We start from the raw sequence: 13991 nt of genomic DNA on the forward strand, positions 1-13991 counted from the left end.
CAGAGTTGCTACAAACCTTTGATTTGTAAAAAACTCAATTATCTGCAGAGTATGATAAAGCAAGGCCCAGTACGATGAGGTGTGCCTATATATATGTATCAAATCGACACATTGTACGTCTTAAATTTGCAGAATGTTATATGTCAATTATATGTCAGTAAAGCTGAAAGAAAAAAGAATCAGTACCAAAAGAAAAAGAGATATAGAGAGTAATTGGATCTCTTCAATAGTATTGCCATTACAGGGAAAATGTGTGGACTTTGCTGCAGAAGTCCCTAGAGCTTCCCCCAGTGCAACTCCTGTCTTTGTGGGATTCACTTGTTTCTGTTCTTGGATTCCCATGAGCTATCTGTTTTGTTTCTTTTTATAATTAACCCACTTTCCTTGACTTAGCATAAGTGAATCTGTGTTCTTTCTTTCCAAAAAAACTTAAACTAATTGAAATTCCTGCTCTGGACTTTAGTCATTTTCTCCCAAATAGAGAATCTCTAGCTAGAGAGGCTGGGATGACATAATCACCCTTAATGGATACACCATGAATCTTAAATTCATCATCTCTCATTGATGGAAAGTATATAAAACAACTCCAATACCCAAATGATATTTCAAGATCAAAAAGTAAAAAGCGCAAATGATATTATAGATTGAATAGAAGAGACCGAGTATGTGTGGGAGGGAGAGGTCACTGAGTATAAGAGGAAAGGACAAAGAATCAGCCAGGGTCAACCCTGAGAGAGATTGAAAATAGGAGAAAAATGTCTTTCTCTGTCCATGACTCTCCCTACCCTTTCCAGGCACACATCTTGCATTTGGTTTCTACTACTTGTGGCTTCCACACCCAGTGTTGTTTGAGTTGCCATTGTTATAACCCATCTTTCTTCAAGCACACCTTGTCTTCATCAAGAAATCAAGAAAATGGAAAGATCTCAAATAAACAATCTAACTACAACCCAAATTTCTAGTGCTCAAGGAATTCGAAAAAGAAGAAAAACCCCAAAGTAGCAAATGTAAGGAAATAATAAAGAGGAGAAATAAATGAAACAGAGAAAACAGAAAAACCATAGAAAAGATTGATAAAACTAAGAGTTTTGGTTCTTGGAAAAGATAAACACAATTAACATATCTTTAGTGACACCTTATTTTATTCCAGGGTTGAGATGCCTACCTGTCCCTGAAAGGTAATGTAATGAAGCAGCAGGGGACAGAATTTCTTGCTTATGTAAGGTATTTTTCACTTCCACAAAAATGCACATCCTGTTTCAGTGAAGGCAGCTAACTGCTGTAACAAACAGCCCTCAAATCTCAGGGACTTCATAGAATATGCATTTCTCACGCATGATACAGAGCAGAGTATGAGCGGGAGCTCTGTTCCACACTGTCATTCAGGGATCCAGTCCACTTCTCCTCTGTGGCTCTGGCATCCCACAGTCCTCCACTGAATCATTTGCATTTGACGGGAAGAGAAAGTATTAAGAAAGAGCATCCATTTAAAACACTTTCAACCCCAGTGATACGTCGTCACTCGTTCACATTCTGCTCACAGGAAGACCAGGAACTGTAGAGCCCAGAAAGCAAAGAAGAGCTCAGCTATTAGTGAATATCAGAAATCTCTACTATGAACTTTCCCCCATATTTTGGAAATGTCCTACCTGGTCAGCATCTTGTTTCCCACTCTTAGATAGATATAATCAATAAGAAATATTTCTCGATGACAGAAAAGCCCAGGCAGTGGTAAATGACAACTGACATTGTTCTTAGTTGATAGGACAGTGAGAGGTAAGGGCAAGAGCTGTGGCAGACAGAACACATGCCCCGTCTAATAAGAGTAGCCGTTGCTCAGCTTTGACTGGTTGTTAGCATTAGGAAATGTTCACTAAGTTTTTCTAGGTCTTCTGATTTTTCAGATGAAGAGCCTGGATTTGTATGGGAAATATAATCTCAATTATAAAATAAAAACTGCTCATTTCTGTTTCTGGTAATTTATGAAGTGACTCATTTTTTCTCCTACTTCCTACTTATTGCCCTTGACTCTATTAAGGTTTTATCTAATACAAATATAAGAGTCTACCCATAGGTATTGGCATCATAACAGAAGGTTCTTGAAAACACAAAATCAAAACAATCTAAAGGAATGAATTTCTAACTATACAATTTTAGATGGAACTGTTAAGGATATTTTTCAGTAAGGACATTGCCCCACAGCCTGCCAATCACATCTTGTGGGTGACGTCTGTGTTATCTGGGTTGTGTTGTGTTGTGTTGGAAAAAACCTGTAGTTCTGTAAGCATTAAGGTGTTCTATCGCCATCCTCTGATGACCTAACCAACTTTGTGTTTAAATCTCTAAAATGAGTTAGAATGTCCTTGCCACTCTTTGGCGTCCTTGCCAATGTTACTTGGCGAGTTTCAGCGCTGTGAGCAGGGACTGGCACTGTTACAGATTGATCTGTTTCCCCCAAATTCGCATGTTGAAGGCTAATCCTCGAGGTGACTGTATTTTAAGATATGGCCTATGAGGATAAAGGTTGGGTGAGGTCATAGGGTGGGGCCCTAATCCTAAGGACTTAGTGCCTGAGAAGACAGGAAGAGATGCTACAGCTCACTCACTTACTTGTGCTCATATTCCCTCGCTCTCGCTCTCCATGGGTGCACAGAAGTCTATGTGAAGACACGGTGACAAGGAAACTGCCCATGAGCCAGGAAGAGAGGTTTCACTAGAAACCAACCCTACTGGCCCCTCGATCATGGACTTCCAGCCTCCAGAACTACGAGACAATACATTCCTGTTGCTGCAGCCGCCCGTCTGGGATATTTTGTTACGTCCACCTGGGCACACCTTACCTGTGGCCTCAGAGTGTTATTGGGCTCTCATGAACATTTAACTTACTTTGGGAAATACATGCAGAAATATTAGAACTGAAGCGATGGAGTTATTCTGAGGATACACTGAGCCTCCGGGTGAATCTCTCCTAACCCAGGGCTTTTAAAATGTGTATTGAAGTGTTTTAAACAGGCGTGCATTCTCCACTTTACCACAGGGCCCAGTGCTCCCTTGCTATCACTCATGGCCCCCTCCGTGCTTTTTTTTTTTTTTTCTTATTAATCCCTAGAGGCATCCGTGTGACCTGGAATGAGCTGAGGCGTGGTGAAGAGGTATTGGGAGGAGGCGAGAGAAGGGGTAAGTAAATCAATGAGAGGTAGGAGGCAAGACAGCTAAGAACCTGGGCCTGGGAAGAAGGAGTGTAAGGAAGGAGGAAACCAGGCACCAGTGTCGTACACAAGAAAAGGCCAGTCCAGCCAGGGCTGAAAGGACACCTCCGGATTAGCAGGTAGGTTGCAGAACCATCTCCTGGCTTACGTGACAATCCTTCCCTTCTCTCATGTTGGTAGATCCTAGAGCCCGATGTCCACAACTGAGACTATAAAACTGCCAGATACTTGCCTCCTAGCATCCCTTGCAGCTAGGGATGCTGCGAAAACACACTTTCCCTGAGACATGAAGGGAAATGTGGCTGATTTCTCGCCTCATGTAAAGAGAAAAATGGATCAGCAGTGTTCCTGTTCCATTCTTTCTCACTTGGTGCAGTTGGGTGAGGGAGTACAGCTATCTCACTGAGCATCATGAGGCAACTGGCTGGCGGAAAGAAGCCAACATGTAGGAAAGAAGGGAACAGAAAGATGGAAAGAGGTTGGGCCCCTGAGCTACTGAACAAATACCAGGCCTGCCCAGCCTCAGGCTCCCTGGCTGTCTGAAAAAAGCAAAACAAACACAAGAACAAAACAACAGAAACCCTTTATTCAGGCTACTTTCTGTCGGGGATCCTGCCAGCGGTATCCCAAAACATCTTAGCTGGTACGCTCCGTGAGAACGCGTCCAGCAGAGTGGGGAAGGGAAGTGACAGCTGTCGTTGAGGTTCAGTTACACGGAACGTGAAGGAAAGAAACAATGGCTTGGTTGTGAAGAAAGGTGGAGAAAGAGGAGATTAAACCTACAACTTTCTTCTATAAGAAGGTATATGTGAGGGTGAAGGGTGTAGACTCTGGATCCAGAAAGACGCTGGCTTAGATCTCAGTGCTACCATTTGCTAGTTGTGAACTGGCTGTTTGACCTCCCGGGGCCTCCCCGTCCTTACCTGTAAGGTGGGGGTACAGTAGAGCCCACTGAGGACCGTTGCTGCAGGGCTTACGTGAGTCCAGGTAGGTGCGCCTCTTAGCCGGGGCCCGGCAAGTGTTCACTACACGTTAGCTGCGGCTTAGACCGTCCCTGATCTATAGCCTTCTTGCACATCTCCCTCCGGGTTGCCCCGTCCACACCTCGAGCCCCTGGCGTCTGCTCTCCCTCTCCTTCCCACCATATGCTCTTCATTTTTGCTAATTAGGAAAATGTCTTGGATGTAGCAGAAAGACATGTGGCATGCTGTGTGAAACTGGATGTTTGGGCTTGGATAGATTTAATTCACAGAGTATGCTATGTGCTGTCTGCTTATCCAAGGAACCCAATAAAAGCTGATCTCATCCTACTGATTGAATTTGCTGACACGCTTATCATTTCCTTTTACAGTTTTTATGGTCCAGAATGATTCCGTTGCCAGCATCTTCTGATAGAAGGAATTAACTTTTCCAGGCAGTGCAATCATGCTATTTATTAAAAGAAGCATTGGACAATCCGAATGGACTTCAGAGCTGTGTCCTGAGCCATCTGGCCAACTCTCGGGCAAGAAACTTCTTTGTTCTTTAGAGACCAAGCTTTTTCCCCAAGCGCTAACAGAATTGAAATGGAAGAAGTTGGAATTATTCGTCTTTGGTACGTAAAGAATAGCTTACTATTTATGCATACGAAGGGACATTTTTAAAGGAAGGAAGCAATTAGAGGATGTTTTGTCCCCGCCTCAGTGACCTCTCCATTTTAACCTTAGTCTTTTTACATGAGGGCTGTTTTTATGTTGTGTTTATGAACCCGTGTCCGTGAATACAAACCCTTTGTGTATTTCATTCATTTATTCAATATTTGCTGACTGCCTCTGTGATCCAGCATTGTTTTAGGGGTTGTGATACTGTGAGGTTCCTGCTCCCAGGAGACTGAGCCCTGGGCTTGGGGTGCATGTTAAGGACAGACCTGGGTCGAAGGCACTTGGGGCGCAACAAAGGAGAACGCTGCAGGAAACAAATGGCAAAATTGTTCTGAAGGGAACACTGGATGTGGAACCTAAATTTCCTGAAGCATCAAGGATGCCATAAAACAAACATCAGTTTTTCGATCATGCTTCTAACTACATTTTTCATTATAGCATTGAGATATTCAGAGCTCCTATTCAAATCAGAAGCTGTTACACAATGTTTTCTGAATGAAGGCAGTAATGATTCCTTATAATATGGTTTATTATATGAAATTAGTTAAATCTTAGGCCTCAAAACATAATATGCACCATAAAATCCTGATATAACATAGTTAATCTATACTTGGGGGGTTAGCCCAGTTCCCCTCAGTTATCATTATAAAAAGGTTTCACTCCAACTAGAAGAAAGAGCAGCTTAATTTGTAAAAGAATTCTATATGCTGCTGCCTTAGCTAAACAAAGACAGAAAAAGCAGGAGGATGGAATGTGGATTTGGTGAAATGCTGGCATAGAATACAAAGCAGCAGTGAGTCCTCAGTAGAAACGCATTTCAGTCTAATAATTGCAGGTGAAATTAACTATTTTGGGGGAAGAATAAGAGGAATGAATCAATTCTATTTCAGGTTAGCATTTTGATGTGAGGTGTTAAGCATTTGTAATTCCAAGTTAAGAAACACAAAATGTGGCATTTTTCATTTTGGATATGAATTTCTATGTTTATGGATACTGTTTCTATATGTATTATGCATTTTTTTTTAGTATAACCATTTTCCTTCTCAAACACTTTTTTTTTTTTAGAACTACATCCCTTCCTGAACTACCCTGCATCCCTTGCATCAGTCCCTAGGCTTCCCGAAGGAATCTCCATGTTAATCTACTGATCCTTTGCCCTAGCCACAATGTCCTTTTTAGGGATTTTAGAAATGGGCGTAAAGCCCATTCTGCCCCTCTGGCTCTGAATTGCTGAGGCTGTAGATTAGGTACTGGGGCAGTGTTAGCACCCATATTTCTTACTGTGTGGTGTGGTCTACAGAGTCCAAGATAAGATGAAGCACAAGCCCAGAAGAGCAGGAGGACAGACAACAAAAGTTCTTGGTTCCAGTTGTTCCCAGGTTCAGTGCCAGGTTTCTGTCTGTGAATTGTGTAAGACACTCCACTATCCTGATTTCCCCTTTTTTATTAAACTAGTTCAAGTTGGGTTTCTATCACATGCAACCAAGCAATTCCTGACTGATGCAGTCACCCTCCCTGCTGCCCTATATGAGCTCTTCAATTAACTTGGGCTCTACATCCTATTTTCTTTTCTTCTTCTTTTTTTTTTTAAGATTTTATTTTTAACTAATCTCTACACCCAACTTGGGGCTCAAACTTATAACCCTGAGATCAAGAGTCACATGCTCTACCAATTGAGCCAGGTGCCCCTATCATCCTACTTTCTAAACCTCTCTTGTGTTCCTGCCTTCACACCTCTGCAGTGTGATCTTCACCATTCTCACCCCCTGTGGAAGCCCCATCCTTACCGGCATCCAGGGCAAATCCTACACACCCTGTGCATCTTTCCCTGACTACACAGGCCTTCTCTCTATGCTCACAACTCACATAGCCTTTGTTCTCACTATATACTCACTGGCACTTTCATTTCTCCCAAACTAGGCTAAACTCTTTGAGCACTGAGACAATCTATCCTACCTTTGTGTCTCTCCAGGGCCTTAAACATTGTAAGTGTTTAGTTTTGATAGAGATGATCTTGCCAGCCATGATTTTATAGCTAGATGATAATCCTGAAGATATAATTTAAATGGAAAATTGACTTAAACATAATGAACTCATGTTAGCTGAGTAACTATTTTAGGATTAGTTGACATTGAACAGCGATAGTTCTTATAGTGATGACCTCTATAGAGAGATACTGTTGTATAAGATGTACACACCCTGTTTGGCAAGGAGGATGTGTTTTGGGAAACAGAACTGCTAACAATGTTATGCAGGTTGTTACAGCACAGCTGTCAAGACCGTGCATTCCTGGCACTTTATGTTGACAGTACCTCTTCTATTCTCTTCAAATGACTTGAAGTCATGACATACTTCTGGCCCAATTTTTTTTCTAGGTGTTTTTCAAACAACAGCAGGTCAATTATCCCAGGCTACAGAGATATTTATGATGCCATTCTAATGTCACTGTATTTCCACAATCCTGGAATTGTGTACTGAGCTTCACTCTCTGTTTTCACATCTATTTCTTTGAAGGTAACACCAGCTGCCTTACAACTAGTATAATTATAGCATCCAGCATGTCATTTTCTTTGCTTTCTTTGGGGCATGTCCAACTCTATCACTTGCAAACATTATGTTAGCCATTAAGAAGAAAAATTCTTGACCAGACCCAAAATAATTGGCAGAAATAAAGAGCATGGAAAGTGGATACTCTGCAGAACATGCTTGTTGTAGGAAAGCAAGGCAACATACTCAGAGGCAGTGGTTTTTGCAGGATGTGTCCCAGCTCTTGTTGGTTGTAGCCTGCAAGTACAGCTAGCGCTCATAGCATGGCAGGTGTGTTCAGTAATAGAGAACCAAAATGGAGACTACACATATATTAATACATGTGTATGTGATTTGGGAAAATACTTCAGAAACAAATTGCTTTATAAAATTTTGGGACAAATAAATAGCATTAAACCTGGTAACTTAGACAGAAAAAGGAGAACTTAAATGCAGATATGTACTCAACTTACACATATGGCTTCTTTGCTAACTACAAATGCAGGATTCAAAACTCAGGACTTTGATATAGATTTGTGAAAAGAAATAGAAGGAGAGAGGTCCTGAAAGGTGACAGTAGATGACAAAAATAACAGACCATTAGTCGTAATACCAAGGCAGTTATAAACCAGAGCTGGGATGACCGTTATTCTGGTTAATGAAGACAACAAGGTGGAGAATGACCTCTGGATAAACACCATAGGGGGAAATGTGAGAAAGGTCTCAGTCCCAGGGCTTGGTTAGAGACTTGTTGGAATTGCTTTCCCAGGAGGCAAGACTTCTGAGGGGCAAATAAAATATGCTCTCATGAAAACCCAGACAAGCCTCCATCCTGGTCAAATGACTCTGGCCATCTGTATTATTAAAAATAGCTTTGGTTAACTCAGAAATGTGGAGAAGCATTTTTTTTTTTCTTAAAAAAGCTAATGCCTACAAGTATGACATGTGGATAAAAGCTAGCAGGCCATTGTAGGTCCTTTGGATTTCATCTTAATAAGAAGTTCCAACCTTAATTTAAAAAACTTTTTTTTGCTATGCAGGACAAATTATAAATTAAGATTTCAGCTTCTGGCACTGCAAGATCAGAAGAAATGCTGAGGGCTACATTTTTTGAGAAATGAGTACAGTAAAATACAGAGGAAAGAAGCCTCTCTTCCTGTTGTGTTCTTGAGATGACAGCATAACATGGTCACATCCCATTTAATTCCTACCTAATTCAAGGCTTTCCTCCCCAGTAGAGCCAGTGTCATGGGTGTGCAAGCCTTATAGTGCCACATGACTTTGTTCCCAGAAGAGACCCTGTGCTTATTTTAATGTTTTACTGTTGCTGTTTGGGCATGCTTGGTAATTTTCCCTTTGAACTTGTGTTTTGTAAGTGGAGTCTGATGGGATAAGGAGTGTGCATGTGAACAGGAGGTTACTCCAGGGGTGTGTACTAGAGGGCACAGACCTGCAGATTCCAGGGGCTGCAGGCAGCAGTGTATACATGGAGCATTCCCCAGCACACACACACAGAAGCCTGGGGTGATCCAAGATGCCAAAGGACCCCAAGGAGGCAGCTGTGGCTGGACCTGGGTCTAGATTGGTGGTGGCAACAAGAGCACTGGTGGCCTTGGGAAAGAGAAGTATATGGCAGGAGCCAGTACTGGGACCCAGGTTGTAACACTGGCTCGGTGGTCCATCTCAGAAGCTGGGCCCTAGAGCTTCTGCACAAACATTAATTCTGTAGATTGAGCATGGGTAGAGGAAATGCTGGCACCAAGGAAGTAAATTTTGTTTGTAAATCATTACAAAATAAAAGCATACACAGGGATATTGCTGAAAGCACATAAGAGAGTTATCACTTTTCAAAGAGTTTAGAATTTATGCAACATTATGAAACAAATATCCATAGGCTTATAAATAGAAATTAAATTTAAAGATTGTCCCATTAAGGGCACCTCGATGGCTCAGTTAGTTAAGCATCTGACTCTTGATTTTCGTTCAGGTCATGATCTCAGGGTTGTGAAATAGAGCCCCATGTTAGGCTCCATGCTGGGTTTGGAGCCTGTTCAGTATTCTCTCTCTCTCTCTGCCCCTCCCCACTTCTCTCCCTCCGGGGAAAATAAAAACACCATCCTACTAGATGGAAAAGAATACTGTTTTCATATGAAGCTTCAGATGAGTCGGTTACTAATGAAGGTGACAATTCTAAAACTGATTTTTCCTTTTAACTGAAAATACAGTAGAGGCGTCTGAGGAATGATGGCTGAGTAGGAGGACCTACTCTTTGTCCCATGTTTACCACAAGATATCATCCTCATTTAAATCAATAATATGGAGAGTGATCAGAAGATTGATAGATCAAACTCCACAACTAAATATAAAGAAGCTGCATCTGAAAGCTTGGGAAGGACAGAAAGGCAGAGGGAGCTGCCTGTAGGAGGGAGACAACTGCACACATGGAAAAGGCAGAAAAATGTGTCCTTATACCAGGGAGCTCACATGGGGAAGACTATTTCCCATAAAAAAACAGAGGGACTAAATTCTGTGTTTGTAAAAACCAGTGGGACTTGGAATTGGAGCTTTAAAAGTCAGCTGACTGAGCACTGGGTGAGCTGGGGCGGGTGGGGAGGGAGGCAGGTGACAGCTTGATCCCACCCTTAAAGAGACAGCAGCCTGAGCAGAGAGGCAACATAAAAACAACTCTTGGGGCAAATGGGAGATAAATCTGTTCATATGGATTTCAGAGCATGGTGGGGCACTTCTGTGAAAATGAGGGAGCTGCCTGGCACCATTCCCCCCCCCCCCGCCCCTCAGCATAAACATAGAGCCACCTGTGGGAAGCAGGGCTACACAAATACTTGGTATGTAACCAGCTAGCTGTGTTCCAGTCCCCCAAGTTCTCCTGAGGACTCCTCCACTCCAAGCCTGCCAGCTTCTGCCCTGAGCTCAGGGCATATTTTGCCAGCATACTTACCCCACCCAGCTGTCAGCTGCACAGCTGCCACTGCACTGTGCCCAGTGGCACTCCCCCAACTGCCCCAGCATGCAGCTCCCAGGCACTGTAGCACTTCAGAGGACCCAGCACAGGACTAGTGACCCAACACAAATTTTGCTAATGTCATAACCTCTCAGAGCAGACCTGGCTGGGTCCCACTAACATTAGAGAACAAGCACAGCCCGCAACAGGCCGAGAGTCAGTGCAGATGACTGTGCTGAAAGGAAAACACAATAGCAGGGCAAAAGCAACAAACATAGGATACTCTCCTGAAGTGCCAGGTTCTGGTGAACAGGGGACATGCACTAAAGGGCACTCCATGACCTCTTCTTTATAGTCACTACTTTCAAGAGTAGAAGGCACAGCTGACTGTCTTAACACACACACAAAAAAAACAGACACAGAGAGGCAGACAAAATGAGAATACAGAGAAATTTATCTCAAGTGAAAGAACAGGACAAGGTCACAGCCAGAGATCTATGTGAAACAAATACAAGCTAACATGCCTGAAAGAGAATTTAAAGCAATGACCATAAGGAAGTAGAAGACTAAGTGAGACCCTTAACACAGAGATAAGGAATGACATAGCAGAGAAGAAGTTCTCAATATATGACATGAGAAATACGCTTGATGGAATGAACAGCAGGGTGGAAGAAGCAGAGGAATGAATTAGTGACCTAGAAGACAGAGTAATGAAAAGTAATCAAGCTGAACAAGAGAGGAAGAATTATGCAAAATGAGAATAGACTTTGGGAACTCAGATTCCATCAAAGGTAGTAACATTCATATTTTAGGAGTCTCAGAAGAAGAGTGAAAAAGGCAGAAAATTTATTTGAAGGAACAGTAGTTGAAAACTTCCCTAATCTGAGGAAGGAAACAGATATCCAGATCCAGAAAGCACAGAGATCTCCCTTTAAAATCAACAAAAGCAGACCTACACCAAGACCTGTTGTATTTAACTTGGTAAAATATACTGATACAGAAAAAAAAAATTTTTAAAGCAGCAAGACAAAAGAAGTCAGTAACTTGCAAGGGAAAACCCATAAAGCTAGTAGGAGACTTTTCAATAGAAACTTTCCAAGCCAGAAGGGAGTGGCATGGTATCGCCAAATGCTGAAAGGGAAAAGTCTGCAGCCAAGAATACTCTATCCAGTAAGGCTGTCACTCAGAATAGAAGGAGAGATAAAGAGTTCCCCAGGCAAGCAGAAACTAAAGGAGTTATGACCAGTGAACCAGCACCGCGAGAAACACTAAAGCTGAGTCTTTGAGTGGAAAGGAGAAGACCAAATGTGATAATATAGAGGTAGGAAACAGAGCAGTAAAAATGAATATTTCTGTTAAAAAATTAGTCAAGGAACTCACAAAAAACAAGGATATAAAATATAATAACATATACCTTAAACATGGGGAGGACAGGAGAAAAGAATGGGTTCACACTTAACCATCAACTTAAGGTAGACTGCTATAGGCAGAAGACCTTATATACAAACCTAATGGTAACCCTATATCAAAAACCACTAATAAACATACAAAGAATAAAGAGAAAGAAATCCAAATATATCATTAAAGAAAATCAGCAAACCATGAAAGAGAGAAAGGCAAGTAAGGATCTGAGAAAATCTTCAGAAACAACCACACAACAAGTAATAAAATGATGATAAATACATATCAATAACTACTTTGAGTGTAAATGAACTAAATGCTCTAATCAAAAGACATAGGGAGACCGAATGGATAAAAAAAAACAAGGCCCACTTATACGCTGCCCACAAGAGACTCATTTCGGACCTAAAGACACGTGCAGATTGAAAGTGAAGAGATGGAAAAGTATTTACCATTCAAATGGATGTAAAAAGAAAGCCAAGGTACCAATACTTATATAAGACAACCTAGACTTTAAAACAATGACCGTAACAAGAGACAAAGAAGGACACTATATAATAATAAAGGAGACAATCCAACAAGAAGATAACAATTATAAATACTTATGCACTCAACATGGGAGCACCTCAATACATAAAACCGTGAATAAACATAAAGGAACTAATTGATAATAATACAATAAAAGTAGAAGACTTTAACATGCCACTTACCTCAATGGACAGATAATCTAAACAAAATCAGCAAGGAAACAATGGTTTTGAATGACACACTGGACCAGATGCATTTAACAGATATATTCGGAACATTCCATCCTAACGCAGAAGAGTATACATCCATTTCAAGTGCACACAGAACCTTCTCCAGAATAGATCATATTTTAGCCAATAAAACAAGCCTCAACAAAGTCAAGAAGATCAAAGTCACACCACGCATCTTTTCCGACAACCCTATGAAACTAAAAGTCAACCACAAGAAAAAGTCTGGGAAGACCATAAATACATCGAGGTTAAATAACATGCTACTGAACAATGAATGGGTCAACCAGGAAGTTTAAAAAGACATTAAAAAGTACATGGAAACTAATGAAAGTGAAAACACCATGGGATGCAGCAAAGGCAGTTCCAAGAAGGAATTGTATAGCGATACAGGCCTATCTCAAGAAGCCAGAAAAATCACAAATAACCTAACCTTATACCTAAAGGAGCTAGGAAAAGAACAATAAATGAAGCCTAAAGCCAGCAGGAGGAAAGAAATAATAAACATTAGAGCAGAAATAAATTATATAGAAACTAAACACACACACAAACACACACACACATGAACATATCTATGAAACCAGGAGCTGGTTCTTCGAAAAAAATCAATGAAGTTGATAAACCTCTAGCCAGACTTATCAAGAAAAAAAGAGAAAGGACTCAAAATCACAAATGAGAGAAGAGAAATAACAACCAACACCACAGAAATACGAATAGTTATAAGAGAGTGATACGAAAAACTACATACCAACAAATTGGGCAGCCTGGAAGAAATGGGTAAATTCCTAGAAACATAAATTACCAAAACTAAAACAGGAAGAAATAGAAACTTGAACAGACCAATAACCAGCAAAGAAATTGGATCAGTAATAAAAAAAAAAAATCCCAAGAAATAAAAGTCCAGGAACAGATGACTTCTCAGGTGAACTCTATCAAACATTTAAATAAGAGTTAATACCTATTCTTCTCAAACTATTCCAAAAAATGAACAAAGGAGGGAAACTTTCAAATTCATTCCATGAGGCCAGCATTACCCTGATACCAAAACCAGATAAAGACACCAATGAAAAGGAGAATGACTGGCCAACATCCCTGCTGAAAACAGATGCAAAAATCTTCAATAAAATGACAATCTGAGGGGCACCTGGCTGACTCAGTCAGTAGAGGGTGTGGCTCTTGAACTCTGGGTTTTGAGTTTGAGCCCCACGGTGGTGTAGAGATTACTTTAAAAATAAACTAAAATTTTCAAAAGAATTTTAAAAATACTAGCAAACCAAATCCAACAATGCATTAAAAAAAATCATTCAGTGTGGTAAATGGGATTCATTCCTGGTTTGCAAGGACGGTTCAGGATTTGCAAATCAATCAACATGATATATCACATCAATAAGAGAAAGGCTAAGGGCCTTATGATCATTTCAATAGATGCAGAGAGAACATGTGACAAAGTGTAACATCCATTCATGATAAAAATCCTCAACAAAGTACGTTTAGAGGG

The 13991-nt window shown here is 41.0% G+C and overlaps 1 long non-coding RNA gene across 2 annotated transcripts in view; it reads left to right on the forward strand.

Moving 5' to 3' along the window:
* LOC144291819 (uncharacterized) overlaps positions 1-13991 on the forward strand; it is a 74810-nt gene that overhangs the window by 13394 nt on the left and 47425 nt on the right. The window contains exons 3-5 of one of the 2 annotated variants that reach the window (XR_013359384.1): positions 3110-4803; positions 7225-7363; positions 8416-8521. This is a non-coding gene — a long non-coding RNA (uncharacterized LOC144291819). Of the gene's footprint in view, positions 1-3109; positions 4804-7224; positions 7364-8415; positions 8522-13991 lie in introns of those variants that run through there. The other variant, XR_013359375.1, reaches the window with a different exon arrangement.

Source organism: Canis aureus, chromosome 2 (genome assembly GCF_053574225.1).
Source record: "Canis aureus isolate CA01 chromosome 2, VMU_Caureus_v.1.0, whole genome shotgun sequence".
In the NCBI taxonomy this organism is placed as follows: Eukaryota; Metazoa; Chordata; class Mammalia; order Carnivora; family Canidae; genus Canis; species Canis aureus.